The sequence below is a fragment of the Gavialis gangeticus genome, unplaced genomic scaffold (assembly GCF_001723915.1).
Source record: "Gavialis gangeticus isolate Ggan-Ray unplaced genomic scaffold, GavGan_comp1, whole genome shotgun sequence".
Taxonomy (NCBI): Eukaryota; Metazoa; Chordata; order Crocodylia; family Gavialidae; genus Gavialis; species Gavialis gangeticus.
Window position 1 is genome coordinate 14157091 of NW_017729030.1, and position 15823 is coordinate 14172913.

A 15823-nucleotide genomic window follows, 5' to 3' on the forward strand; every position below is an offset into this window, starting at 1 on the left:
CTGCTGACAGGCAAAACTCGTGACATGGGTGCTTGTGCCACTGACTGTGTCTGTCTTGGGGGGGTGGAGGGCAGGGACGGGGGACTACTGCAGGCCTGGCTGCTAAGCTACTGTGTTACCAGTTACCAATTAATCATGATTCACTCAGGGACCAGCTCAATACACAGTACCTACCTACTACATAACGACTTAACGAGCATGGATTAACACCTACAAAACCAGAGACTAAGGAGAGGAAGAAATCAATATAGACAATCAACTGCCCCAAGACAGACACAGTCAGTTGCACAAGCACCCGTCATGAGTTTTATCTGTCAACAGCTAGGGGTGCAGGGCCCCAGAGCCCCCCTGCACCCTCTCCTTGACAGCTGGCAGGCTTCGTGGCCTCAGCAGGGACTAGCAGGCCTGCAGCTTTCACCCTGCTGCGCCTTAACACAGACAGTGTCTCCCATGTCATGAGTTTTGCCTGTCAGCAGCCAGAGGTGCAGGGCCCCAGAAGCCAGACTCCCCCTACACTGATCACTTTGACAGCTGGCAGGCTTTGTGGCCTCAGCAGGGGCCACCACCCCTGCAGTTTTCAGCCCGCTGCAACTTAACACCCACAAGATCATCTATGTCACAAGTTTTACCTGTCAGCAGCTAGAACCCCTGCACTGATCTCCTCAACAGATGTTAGGCTTTGTGGCAGTAGCAGGTGCTACCATTCCTGCAGCTGTCACCCCGCTGCGCCTTAACACACAGTGTCACCCATGTCATGAGTTTTGCTTGTCCGCAGCTTGAGGTGCAGTCCCCTCAAACCCCTGCATCGATCTTCTTGAAACTTAGCAGGCTTTGTGGCCTTACCGGGGCTAGTGATCCTGCAGTTTTGACCCCACTGTGTCTTAACACATACACGTGACATGAGTTTTGCTTTCAGGATTTTGGGGTGCAGTTTCTCTGAACCTCCTACACCTATCTCCTTGAAACCTGGCAAGCTTTGTTGCTTCAGCAGGGGCTACCACCCCTCCAGTTTTGACCCCACTGTGGCTTAACACCTGCATGTGACATGATTTTGGCTCTCATGATTTTGGGGTGCAATTTCTCTGAACCCCCTGCACCAATTTTCTTGAAACTTGGCACACATCACGCCCTCAGAAGGGGCTATCACTCCTGCAAGTTTCATCAAAATCTGGCCAGCAATGACAAAGTTGCAGGCTGTTTTGACCTTCCCCATTATAGCCTATGGGCGAAATGTCGAAACAGCGTCAAAATGGCAAAACGTTTTGACTTGCCTTGTTTTGTTTTGAGGCTGTTTCGACCATATGTTTTGTTTCTATTTTGCTGTTTTGACCTCAGAACAGGTTGAAACAGCGTCGAAACAAAACTGATGGTGAAATTTCGCATAGCCCTAATGATTACGTGACTGCAGCAACAGCTATTTTTTCTGTACCTGCCCACCTCCCCTCCGAGTCCTGTCTGGGATGGTTACCATACTCACCCTGCCCTAGTTATGCTACTGATTTTTTGACATTAGGGATTAAATACTATCGATGTTGAATACAACTCTCTGCTGTGCCTCTAAAAGCTTCCTGCTGCCTTTCAGTCTGAAAGACTAAAGAAGTCTCTTAGAGACCCTGCAGAGAGAGATACTCAGCTTAGGCGTTGCTAGAAGGAGGAAGATAATATAGATTTGCAGGGTGAAAATGTGGGGGGAGATCATCTGGGAATCAAGAACAGAGTTGGTAGGAAGGGAAAAACACAGTGTGGGAAGGGAAAAACATGATATAGATGGACGGAGGTTATGGGGGGGGTGATGGGTGTCAGGAAAAAAAGGAGGAGGGATGAGGAAGGTAACGGGAAGGAGAAGGAATAAAGAAGAGAAAATGTGGCAAGAAAGGATAAATAAAGCATAACTATAAATGTAGGTGAGGTGCAGTAGGAAGGGAAAGATAAATGATGCACTAAGGACTAGATCCAATACGGAACTGAGGTGCCTCAAGTCTGTCTAAGTGCTGTTTTAAAGAACTCATCCAAAATCGTGATGCTTCATCTTCTTCCTCAGCTTAGGGAGCTCCTAGGTTCCTTAGGTGCTTCCAATCAACTTGAAAGTTCCCCAGGTACCTAGAGTTATGAATGCGCCCAGAACCACCTTTGTCTGAGTAGGTTGGTGCCTGTTGCTCACCAAAGCCCAATCTGAATCTAGAAACAAGGTATTCCTCTACTTAAGTCTCCTGTGGGTGCCCAGTTTGCCAGATGGGCTTAGAACATACTTAATAATCCACAGCAACAGGATCAAGGCCCTTAAAAATCACTGTTTTCAACGTGAGGTGGTCGCCTTACACATAAAACACTAAAGGTTAGAGCCACATGTAAACCACCTCTCTCATCCCTAAGGAAATCACACCAACCATCGTCTATAGAGAAAGATGGGTTTGAATCTCTACAGGCTGATAAGGCCCCTCAACCTTGATCTCCCCTATGCTCTGTAAGTGCCCTAACTGCTAGGCTATTATATTAAAAGGCAGCGTCTCCTCCTCTTTCTGTCCTAGCCATATTTTACAAGTAAGTGTGAGCCCTGTTCCATTCTTTCAAAGAATGGGTGTGGGAGCCAGCTCTCAGGAGAGGTTGGTTTCCAGACTCTGGATTCTGAGTAGACAGACGTCTATTTGCAGCCCCGAGTCAGGTGCCTACCTTGTGAAGAAAGGCAGGGTTTCTGCAATGTTGTCCTCGTTATTTCCCTAATAGTTCTCTGAATTTTGTGGACTGCTATTCGTTAAAGCACTGCAGCACCCAAATTTTAGGAGTCCAAGTCCTTTACTGGATCTAGCCCTAAGGCTGAGGAAATAGACAAAATACAAAATAGAGAAAAAGAGGCAAGGACTACAGACTGAGAAAGGGGGAGGAAGAGACTGAGGGGAAACAAAGAAAGATGGAGAAAATCCATCCCACCAGAAACAGTCCTTCTTGTCAGTCACAGACAGGAAGTGTTGCCTCCAGGAAAGCCAATTCAGGCATCAAGAAGTGGCAGGGAGAGATCGAATCACCTGGCCTAGGGGAGGAAAACAAAACACAAAAACAAACAAACAAACAAAAAAATTAAAGTAAAGAAGACAAAGGTAAAGAGAAAGGTAAGGAATAAGAAAACCTTCCCCCCCTACGCACGTAGTTTGTACAGTATTGAGAGAACTGGACCATTGTATCATTACAAAATATTAGGCTTTCGGGCACAATATGCTCTTCCTCAGGTTTGGGGAAAGAGGCAGATAGAAGGCAGGGTAGATAGGCACCTTATAGACCAACTAAATAGGATATGAACAGAGCACAAATTTTTGTGAACTCACGTTCACTTCATCCGATGCTGTGAAAAGACAGCACTGAGCAGGGGTTGGCGACATTTTTGGGCAGAGTGCCAAACCCACCCACAACCTCTACTTGGAAGATGGTGGCATCCCAGGGGTGGATGGGGGGAAGCCCAATCCTTGTTGTGGCAGCAAAGCCTGGGCCTCTTCCCCGCTGTCCACCCTGAAGCATGCATGCACCCACTGCTGGCAACAAGCTGGGGTGGGGCTTCACAGACCCTGTTTGCAGTCTCCCCACTCCCTGCTGTAAGCATCCCGGGCTCTGTGGTGGGCAGCAGGGGCCAGAGAGCCCGGGCCAGCTGTGGCAGGTGGTAGGAGGTTCATGGGTGCCTCTGGATGGGCAGCGGGGGAGCTATGAGGGGCCTCATCGTTATTGGGGCAGTGCAGCCCCAGCTCCTTCCCCACTCTCCACCCCGTGTTCTAAGCACATGCCTGTGGCATGCATGTTGGGGGTCGCCCACCCCGGCATACAGCCATGTATAAAACAGAGTGAGTGATTTGAATATAAAAGGTGGGGAACGAGGAGGGAGAGGGGGAGAGGGACAGTGCTGGGAGAAACAAGCAATGGGAAACAAAGGGGTCACAAAAGCTAATCCAGGTAATGGTATAAGAATTTGTTGTTCCTGTTTAAACCATACTTATTTAGTTAGTCTATGGTACATGGTTAGTCTGATGGTGCATATCTACCCTGCCTTCTGACTGACTTCAAACTAACACAGTTAACCATCTCTCTGAATCATACTTCATGCAATCCAGTCTGTGGATGATTTCTTGTTCTGCAGTTCCCCATTCAGACTGTTTTTTTCAAATTTTGCTGCCTAAGAACAGCAATCCTGAGGTCAGCAATGGAGTGACCGTGGAGGTTAAAATGTTCTGACACAGGCCTTTGTAAACACTGCTTGAGTTAACTAATAGATAGAAAAATTGCTTGTGTATAATTCCATATGTAAATGAAAAACAGTCACTTAAAGAAATGGAAGATGGCTGTAAAGTAGGAGCAAAAACATGTTATGAGGAGTAATTTCAAAACAAGAACTCTCAACTCTGTGGGTGAAAGACTGTGCACCAGAATTACTTCTCACAGAGGTCACTGTTGTTTAGCTCAAGCTGTGTCTGCTTCTTTTCCAGACTTGAGGAAGGGTACTTTGGGTGGTCTACATATCACCCTATGGTGACATAGTGATGTGTTACATCGCAACATGGCGCACTATAATGACGTAGTGATCTCATGTGTCTACATGTGATTGCCAGCTATGTTGTTGTAGCAGTGTACTCCCTGGGTATAGTGCGCCCCTATGGTGATGTAGCAGCAACACTGAACTGTGCACCATGTGCACGATGCAGTAACCACCCATACTGCGCTGAGCTTTAGTACTTCCTTTGCCATAGCAATGTCACCGTATTGCAATGTGTAGACACACCATTTGTGTCTGAAAGCTTGTCTAAATTCTCTCCCAATGGCATAGTTGATCCAGTAAAAAATACCACCAAAAAACTCCTTGACTTCCCTGGATTATCAAGTCTACATTACAACTCCAACTATGCTATTTCATAGTAGTGGGTTTCTAATAGCACCTCTTTGTGAATAATTCCAAACAGTACAGGATATATGACAGAATAGTCCAAAATATCTCAATTGAAATGACTCTGTTCAACCCTTAAAACATTGCTTTTATTATCATAATGTAATAGTTATAGTCATGACTGTAGAGTACTTGTTTTAATTATATACAAGAACATAACATAAGCACATAAGAGGTGCCATACTGGGTCAGACCAATGGTCCATGTAGCTCAGTTTTCTGTCTCCAACAGTAGCAGGGGCGCATGCTTTAAAAAGAGACACTGACCTGGATATATCTGAAGTGATCTATGCCCTGTTCATTACCCTCCCTGGCAACTATCATTATTAGTTTAGAGATGCCAAAGGAAATGTTTCCAACTGTTCTGTTCAACAGCTATTAACAGATCTATCATTCATGATTTTGTCCTAGTCCCTTTTCGAACTTTTTTGAATTCAGCAGTGAATTTTAAAAATTCTTTGAAAAAATTCATGTAGCATTTCATGCAGAACAAACAATTAAAAAACTATCCCTCTACCATCATTCTTTCAGAAGGATCTAGAAATTAGTCATGTTATCCATCTCCATTAAATTTTATAGGGTATAAAGTAACTTTATAGAACCTTTTTTAAATTTCTGCACAGCATTGTTGGTTTTAGTCCTATTAAATTCAATAGCATTTCTGCCTAAATCAGAGATTGGTAAGCGATGGCCTGCGGGCCTGATCTGGCTGCAGAACCTTTGGATTTAGGCTGTGGACATGGGGCTTTGGCGGCATTTGGCGAAATGGGGTGTCTGTTGCAGGTAGTCTACCTTTGCCACCATGGCAAGCAGTAGCAGTGGCATGGTTCTAGTGCCTACCCACCTGCCTGTCTCCAACCTGGGGTGAGTCGTTACAGCCTGCAGTCTAAAAAGATTGCCTATCCCTGGATTAAGCAACTGGCAGGTCAGAGATGGAAAGAATCCACTGTGGCTGCCCAAGGCGTATGCATTCTGAGAGTAAACAGACTGTATCAGACTTCAAATGCTGTCTCTTTGGCAAGTTTCAGCACCATTTAATTCATTTTAAAATACCATTTTTTAAAAATGTTCTCGGTGAAATGAAAGACTTTTAAAGTATACTTTTCTTAGCATTCCTCAGGGGGAAAAAAGACAACTGCTGTTATGAATAAAAGACCATATTGGGAAAATTTAAATCATACAGCATATCTGTGTGCTCATTTTGCAAACAGACTGTGGCTGGTAACTAAGGCAAATCTGCTTTCTCTCTGATTATTTAAAGATTGCAAGTTCTGTTCATATAAAAAAGGGTGTCAATGCCATTCATTGTCACTCAGTATTTCTCCTTCCAAGGCACTGTCAAAGCAAAATCTTTGTGCTTCACAGATCAATGGCAAAATTACCAAAAAGAGCTTTAATGCACAGATTTGACTGCTTTATATAGATACATAAATATCAACTATAACCCTGGAATGTAAATATACAATTCTGTAACTGTTTCTTCCACACCATGCTATATTTAAGATTTGTAAAGGAAGGAAATGTATTAGGAGTAGACCGATCTTATAAACACATGCCAGTGTATTCTGATATTTTTCCTAAATATCTTCTGACATTTATATTTTGAGCAGTGGCAACAAAGTTGCTCAAATAGGTAAGTGTACTCCTTAATGATATTCTTTTAAAAAAGAGACTACTTTGGAAACAAAGTGTAAACAGAAAGTTTAGCTTGGATTTCTCACCTTATTGCTAGGTTTTCTAATACAAGTATGACCTTTGCATTTCTAAGTAGTTTTTTTTTAAACGTATCATACAATTTATGACTTTTGGCATTATGACTTCAGCCATATTTTGATAAACATTTATTGGACAGACGTTAGATGTGAAGGGTCTGATTCTGTTGAAAAGGATCTGTGCAACTACATTGCTTTATGGAACTAGTCCTGATTTACAACAGTGTAAGTTAACGGTATTAAGACAAAACTGGCATGGCTGTTCCATAACCTGTGTGTTATCATGTACACAGTGCCAAATTGTAAACAGTTTCATTAATGACCTTGGAAAAAAATGTGGGAGCACTCAAAGCAAATTTGGATACAGGTGTAGACACCAATATGCAAAACTGCCAGTACAGAGGAGGACCAGGCTATGATACAGATAGAACCAGTTAATCTTGAAGACTAAAGTAATAGAGATGGGATGAAATTAAACAGTACAAAATGCAAAGTCATGCACTTGGGAACTACTAACAAGACCTTTGCTTCATTAGTTCCAAACAACTGAGGAGGGGAAAGTTTTGGATGTACTAGCTGCTAGTTGTATTGTTAGGATCTAACAATGATAGTTGTGAAACAGCCAAAGGTGACCCTGGGCTCCTAGCTGAGGTAGTGCTAGTACAGTTAGGATTGTATTAATATGATTGTACAAAGAACTAGTATGACTGTGTCTGGAATATGCTATACAGTTCTGGTTGCCCATGAAAAAGAAAGATGAATTTAGACAGGGACAGGTTCAGTTAAGGTTCTAGGGTGATCAGGGGAAAGGACATCCTATCTTATAAGAGGAGACTAGAGAGCTTGGCTTATTTGACTACACTAGTGGGGCTGAATATTAGTGGGAGAAGCATAATTTAAGTTACAGAACCCTGTTGGCACAAATCCAAATTGGTACCAACTCACCATGAGTATATTTAGGATGGACATTGCAAGGTTTCTAGCCATCACTTAGGTCCTGGAACAACCCTCCAATAAGAGTAGCAGATGCAGGAAACCTCACTACTATTAAAATGGAGCTTGATCATTTTATGAAAGAGAGTCTATGGCATAACTTTTTATGACAGCCAGGGCCTGAATTTAATGTACCAGGAGATCACTTCCACTCCTGCACCCTACGCTCTATTATTTGCAAAACAACTACTGTCAAAACCATTTTAAATGTGTAACCAGAACTGTCCTTGCCTCAGCTGGTTGGTAGTCTAAGCAGACAACATAAAAATTTAGAGAAGAGATGAGACAGAGCAGCGCACACATGCAGTGGAGTTTTGGCTCATGGCTTATAGCTCCCTGTTGTTTGTATCTGTTATTGTTGTTATATGCTGTTATTTAAAAGGGGATTATTCTGGACATGCTTGCAGAGTACAGATGTAGAAAACTCAGGCACAAATCAAAATCTGCATTTAGGGAAGACGACAGTAGAAGTGATTAGGGATTTTTTTTCAATCTTGCCTTTTCTTTTTTATAGACAGATGCTGAAGCAAATTGAAGACATGTAGAGTATTTGAGGTGTAAGTCAAGGGACCTAATTCTGAATTGAAGAGGGATCTACTTAAAAGAGAAGAATCAAGAACATGCTCTCTCTTATCATCTCTGACATTATGGCATGTTCCAACTGTCAACCTGAGCATGAGACACAATTATCTTTTGAATGGGAAACAACTCAGAAAATACATCATTATACTAAAATACTACTTTAGTAGCTGGTTTGCCAAAGCTTTTGATATTGTTAGAGGCAAAACAGTCTCACCTTTGGATTTCTCCCAACTTTCCTCTTGGCCTTAACCTTGTTTTTAAAAATTGATGCCATACACATCACAGCTTCATCCCAATTTACATTTGTCAGTGAAACCAAATGAAGATATGAGTGTAGCTAGTAAGGTCAGGTCTGCCTGCATGAGCTTTAACTATCACAGAAAGCAAAAGATTCTTTCTTAACTAGCACAAGCAGAAATAGTAGTGAATATCTGAAAATGACTGATTTGGGCTCAGCACAAATTTTGAGTATATTCCTAGGGTCTTTGATGGGCTTCTACAGCTGGGGCTCCAGTTTGTTCCATCACATCTGCCCATTGGATTGCTATTCATGTTGGGGAGGTTAAAGTTGGTGTGGATATGCCTGCTTGTGTTTCAGCTGCACCTTCATTTGGCTGCTTGTCTGTGACCATAGATTACAATGGTTGGACATACAACTATTTTCTGAAGTTACCCAGGAATTATGCCAGCCTTACCAAGAACTAAATCAGGCTCACTGGTTCATTTCTGGAAATTCACCAACAAAAGCAATCAATATCCCCTGCCCTGCACTGTTAGAATTCCTAATGAGATGAGAGCTAGCCACAAATGCTCCCTAAATTATGGCAAGTGTTGCTCAATTTCTGCACATCATAGTAAGAATTTACCTTGAGTCTTATAACAAGACTCTGTTAAAAAACTGACAGTGGTTATAAGCTTGTGTCCCTTGAACATGGTGTGGCATGTTCAAGATGTTGCAGTAGTTATCTGCCAGCCATCCCAGAAGGGGCAAAACATAGCAAAGCAGATAATGGAAGTCACAGACACTGCTTTTCTGCCAAGTACAGTTCTTCCACTATTAGGTGCCCTTTAAATCTCTGGTCTTTATAACAAAAACCTGGAGCTACCAAACAAATGCAACTAAAGCTGAACTGGGGGGCTACTAACTCATATCTCACTTAGTTGCAAGGATTCAGTTTGTACCTGAGTTTCACCAGAGATTATTCAATTGCAAGATCTACAGGGAGAAATAAATGTAATAGAAACACTAAAGAAAAAAAATAAATCTCTGTTATTGCAAAAATCATGTCTCCTGATAAAGTAGTTCGACAGTAGTGTAATCAAATTATTTTCTAGCTATTCTCATTTAATGATCTACTTTCATTTGAAATATCTGATGTTTATACAAGAACCTTTAATCCAAAAAAGATCCTTTAAGCACTTCATGAATTTTATGACTATAGAGAAACAGCTATACCCACTGTTAAAATGCAACCACTTTGAGGATAAATGGTTTATTTATTTAACAGGGCAGAATACAGCACACTACAAATATAACATACCAATATGGTCACTTTAATAAAGTTTCCTTTGCCCCAACATATTGCAAGGGAAATGTTTAGTCCTCTCTACTACTGCAGTTGCAGCATGGCAACTCTTAAGCAGTGGTGTTAGTGACATCTGTCAAAACGGAAAGGGAATTTAGATGGGAAAAAAGTATTTACCCAACATGGAACATGGCATACCCTATGATTACAGCCTATAAGCAGCCTGCTTAAAGCGATCTATGCCCTGTTCATTACCCTCCCTGGCATCTATCATTATTAGTTTAGAGATGCCAAAGGAAATGTTTCCAACTGTTCTGTTCAACAGCTATTAGCAGATCTATCATTTATGATTTTGTCTAGATCCTTTTTTAACTTTTTTGAATTCAGCAGTGAATTTTAAAAATTCTTAGAGAAAATTCCTGTAGCATTTCATACAGAACAAACCATCTGATGGAATATAATTGTCCCTCTAACATCATTCTTTAAGAAGGATCTGGAAATTAAAGTAATGTTATCCATCTCCATTAAATTCTATAAGTTATAATTTTATAGAACCTTTTTAAATTTCTGCACAGCATTGCTGGTTTTAGTTCTCTTAAATTCAATAGCATTTCTGCCTAAATCAGAGATTGGGAAGTGATGGCCCGTGGGCTAGAACTGGCTGCAGAACCTTTGGATTCAGGCTGTGGACATGGGACTTTGGCAGTATTTGGTGAAATGGGATGTCTTTTGCAGGTAGTCTACCTTTGCCACCATGGCAAGCAGTAGCAGTGGCATGGTTCTAGTGCCTACCCACCTGCCTGTCTCCAACCTGGGGTGAGTCGTTACAGCCTGCAGTCTAAAAAGGTTGCCTATCCCTGGCCTAAGCAACTGGTGAGTCAGAGATGGAAAGAATCCACTGTGGCTGCCCAAGGAGGATGTATTCTGTGAGTAAACAGACAAGGTTTTGATTTTATATCTGCCTTAACAAACAGAATCTTTAACAGGAAGCACTCCCCTGCAATGTGCAGAGATGCCAATTAAAAACTGACTGCAGATTGTGGAATGGAGTTGTAGCAAAGGCTTTCATATTTCAAGTGGTTTAACACTCCTAACTCAGAAGCAAAGAATAATCAAGGTTTTCTCAAAAAGTGACCTTTATAAGCAGACAGCAAGAAGCATATTCACACGTATCCATAAAGCTTAGGTAGGCTGAATGTATCTGGTAAATGTTTGTATTTTCATAGATTTCATAGACATTTGGGCTGGAAGGAACCTCGGCAGATCATTGAGTCCAGCCCCCTCCCCGAAGGGCAGGCAGTTGGCTGGGGTCATAGGATCCCAGCAAGATAAACATCCAAATTTCTCTTGAAGGTGTTCAATGTAGGTGCTTGAACCACCTCCGATGGCAGGCTGTTCCAGACCTTGGGGGCTGAGACAGTAAAGAAATTCTTCCTTATCAAAACCACTGTATTACTTTGCTGTCCTTGGGATCCCAAACTGAATGCACACCTAAACATTAGAGAAGAAATTTAAAAACAAATCAGAAGAAAACTGACCAGGAATACAAAGCAACTACACAATCTGGATCTGGGTAAAAGATGAGGATTTAAGTGTTATCATCATACGATGATACTGTGACATAAAATGCCTTGGCATCTAGTATGGTAATTTTATGTGCTGAAGAAGACAGATGATGTAAGAGACCCTGCAGAATAGGACCCTGGAAGTGATTGACAATAATTTCTAACACCTTTGAGAAGAAAAAGGACAGATCTGCTGAAGAATAGGGCCATCCATCCTGACTGCTTTTGCAGGATATATGACAAAAAGTTTCAACAGGCTGCTCAACAGACCTAAAACAATCTGCAAGGACACCTGAGCTTTGTCCATTGCCAAGAGGAGATCAATAACTAAAGATACTATTGGAATTACTTTAGAATACTCAGCCCTATAATTTAACTGATAAGAAATCAGTGAAGTCCAGAACAAGCTGGAATGATCTTGCCACAACCTTTTCAAGGTTCCCCAAGATGAGGTTTTGACACAAATTCCCACTGCAGAACCACTGCATTATGTAAACAGCTGATTGGGAGGTTTACTTGTACAGGTTAGGGGTGAATTAGGACTGTGGCTAGAGAATGTTTCACCAGTGTTTATTATAGTAGATAACCTCCTAACTCGAGTAACCAGGTCCCATTTTTGTTGGGTCAGCCCCATTTAAAAAACTTGCTCTGGGCATCCTGTTGGTTCAATCAACTGACAACTTTTTCAGCAGGATGCCTGAGACAGGTGTATAAAGCAGGACTATTTCACCCTACTGTCTGGTGCTCAGCACCTTCCAACCACCCCTCCCTCCCTAGTATGCTTAACTGGGATCTGAGCTCCTCCGTTTCAGATATGCTCAGTGGCACAGACCTTAGTGCAGGGTGTTAACTGGCAAGCTGTTAAATATCAGAAGGCATTCTCATGTGCAAGCATTTCACTGTTCATTTAAGGATCTCTAATGCCTTGCATTTCCAAAGGAGGCTTCAATCCCCAGGAATAACAAACTTGAAATGTCTTTGTTGACTTCAGCCATTTGTGATACACATGGTATAACTTGCAGACTTCCCATTGAATCTAGAATCTCTGTGTTTGAAACCAGTAAAATCTCCATTCATGAAGACAGTACATAAAGTTTGCTGTTTTGACAAGAATGACACAATCAAACCTGTCTGGATCCAAAACAGTAGATGAGATCTCAACACAGTCTCTTTGTGTTCAGATTGGAAACATCATCAAGTGAGAAATACTTAGATCAATTACCCTGGAAGTAGTGAAAATATTTTTAGTTGCTGTTGAATTTTCCCAGTAGGTTCCTCTGGAATTAGGAGTTTCCAGAAACAAATCAGTGTGGCTGGCTCATTTAGGTAGCATGAGGAGATTCTTTTAATCTCTGGCAGAAGTGTCATTGGTTAGTACTATGCTTTAGGGAGTACTGTGCCCCTCCTCCCAGAACCCTTCTGAAAAAATATTTTGGGGGCGAAAACTTCTCATACTTGATCTCAACTCAATGGTTATTTTGTGTGAAGATGGAACTAGAGGAGACTAACAATACAACACCTACTCCCACGTGTCTGTAGCATTTCTAATCAGCATACTGAAACAGCTAGGTTGCTTTTGCACTTTAACTGTAGCAATCCTTCTTCTAATCCTCAACCAACCTACAATTACAATGACACAGCTACAGTGTATGCCACTGCTCCCGCTATATCTATGTGGGTATCGGTGGTATTTCAGCGGTACCTGGTTCTGGCATTCTTCTCTGCTTTCCTATACGACACTGTGTTCCAGGACCTGGCATCTTCTTTCCCTAGAATCAGAAGGTAACTTGCAGCTTTTCCTACCGCAAGTGGCTTGAATCATTTTTTCCTCAGCCATTGGGATTTGATACCCACCCATTTTCCTGCTTATAGCAATATACAGCTTCCTCCAGTAAAATGCAATTTTAAATACACAAATAATAAAATATTCCATTTGCCAATGGATCGTGAACTATATAAGTATCATAGTGTACTAAAATATCAACTAACAAAACAAAATGGTAGCACATTTTACAATGGCTGTATATCACAATCCCTGGTGCATAAAACTATGGTTCGTATTAAAATGTGGTAAATGTACAAGGAAAAAAAAAGAGAAAGGTGGAAGTGACTACAACTATGATGCCACTGTAGTGGAACAGACTAAGGCTATAATACAAGGAATGACTAGCATTATCATGCTCTTGATGCAGTAGCAAATTTGGACTAAGAGGTGCAAATAAATATATTAAAGCAGTATGTTCATAACGTTAACATATATTTACTTATAATAATTACTTCTCTATGTTTTAAACTTAAGTACCTTGCTCTTTTAAAATATAATGAATTGCACTTAAAATGTATGTCAGAATACAAACTGTTGAAAAGCATGATTGTTGGTAAGCTGTGGAGTCAAAGTTTCAGAAAAACAGACTCAAAAGACTTTTTCTGTTTTTTTTTTAAACAAACACTGGTGTCCTGAATCCATCGTGGGCTACAGATATGATTATATCAACATTCTTTTGCTTGGTATCCTGTCTAAATCTGTGGCATTGTGCCTATTGCTCATATGCCTCTCTGTTTGTTATGGTTTGATTCATGAACAGATAAAGAAAACATGATTTGACAAAAAGCCAGGTTTCTCCTTAATGGGAAACTGCCACAGCACATACAGCAAATGTTTGGGAATTTGTACAGTAGCATAGATGTTATTATAATAAATTGGGGAACATGAAAAAATAGATTATTTTCAACGGAAATAATGCATGCTTGATGGCAGCCATTTAATGGGATTTCTGGAGAAGAGGAATTCAAGTCAAAAGACTCCATTGTATTCCAGCCTACATGTAGGAATGTGTCACCTACTAGTTTCGTCAACAATTTCAACTGGTATAATATCATCAATATACTTCTACTGCTTACATAGGTCCATCTTTACTTTCAGGTCATGACCAGATGTTACTTCTGCAGATTAATTCACTTATATTATTACTAACTTTCAAAATTCTTGCTTGTAACTTGAGTGTGTGGAAGACATTCTCCCTCATCCTTCTCCTTTTTCACTCCTTTTGTTAAGGTTACATGGGAGCATATTGCTTCCTTGACAGCTGCAGTAGCAGGCAAGAGGCTGCCTTGCTAGATACCATTTGCCAGAGAATGAACTGAAGTTACAAAGCCTTTTAAATGTATAAGCCACTTGCTCTTTGCAGTTTGCCTGACACAGCCTGAGTCACTTCTTCAGGCACCACCTTTTCTTGGTACTGATCGGACTTTCATACTAGTATGCCTTTAGGATATAGTACATATCTTCCTGTTACGACTAATAAAGTTTCTTCACAAATGTATAATCAACCACATACTACCATCTCCCTTTATTCGATTAGTTTAAAGGTAATCAGATTTTGCAGCTCCTGAAGTAACCCTTGCATCTTTTCAGGCCCCTGAGACCCAGAGCTAATTTATGTATGTATAATACCATATACACTCACATTATAGATTACCCTCCACCCTACCAAAAAAAAAAAAAAAAAAGGGCAGGCCAGCCCTGCCCCTCAAAACAGGGAAATTACTTGTTGACTGAGTTTGATAGCAATGAAAAGGTAAAGGCAGAAACAGAATAGTAATAAAATTGAGCTTGGTTTAAGTTATAACCATTGTAACCAATAGGCTATGGCCTGTTGTAACCATTAGCCTCCACAGCAACACTCTCACATCTATTGTAGGTTATACAGGATGGTGACTATGCGGCATGCTTGAGGAAAGTTAATGGTGTTTCACTGAGGGAATTCTCTTATTGAGGACTGCAGAGAATATTTTATTATGAATCCTTTATTCAACAAGGGTTTTTTTTCTTCTTGGCAGATTGAAGTGTCCTCATCTTTAATTATTTAAAAATACCATTGAAACTACTGCATGGATGTAAGTTGTTCTGTGATTACTTGCTGTCTTCTATTTTGAGACCGGTAGGAGAAAACAGGTCACTTACACCCGTACACAGCCCAATTATATTTGACTTAAGTATGTCTTCCAGAAAGGCATCCAGTCTTGATCTGAAGACATCAAGAGATAAGGAAACTACCATATTTCTTGGTAGTTTGTTCCAGTAGTTAATCACCTTCATAATTAAAAACACGTGGTCTATTTCTAATATGAATCAGTCTGTTTTGTTTAGCTGTGACTGGTCACAAGAATCTTATATCTCATTGTTTCTCTAAATGAATGACGATAAGAGTTTGTGAATACTTTTGTCTGAAAATTTTAAATTATTCTTTTCTGAATAATCACAAATGTTTGGTAGAGTCTGCCCAATCCACAGCAAAAGTCCTTAGCTGCCATCATATTTTTTTCCTCTCAGGAAGTTAGAAAATTGTTTTGTGATGCCATCAAGAGAGCCACATTTTATGAAACATGTAAGGATGCAGGATGGAGAGAGACAAAGAGAGAGACAGAAATAACTCTTTAACAAACAAATCTTTGCACATCTTGTTGCTAATGATAGTGCAGGAAGGCACAGCACAAATTTCCCAACATATCTAGTGTCCAAATC

General features: G+C 40.9%; 1 protein-coding gene across 1 annotated transcript in view; it reads right to left on the reverse strand.

The window, feature by feature from the left end:
• Positions 1 to 3004, reverse strand: part of ELOVL6 (ELOVL fatty acid elongase 6) — a 66061-nt gene extending 63057 nt beyond the window's left edge. Inside the window, exon 1 of the mRNA XM_019521973.1 lies at positions 2929 to 3004. The gene's annotated coding sequence lies outside the window, so the exon portion shown is untranslated. The remainder of the gene's footprint in view (positions 1 to 2928) is intronic.
• Between the last annotated feature and the right edge of the window lie 12819 nt (positions 3005 to 15823).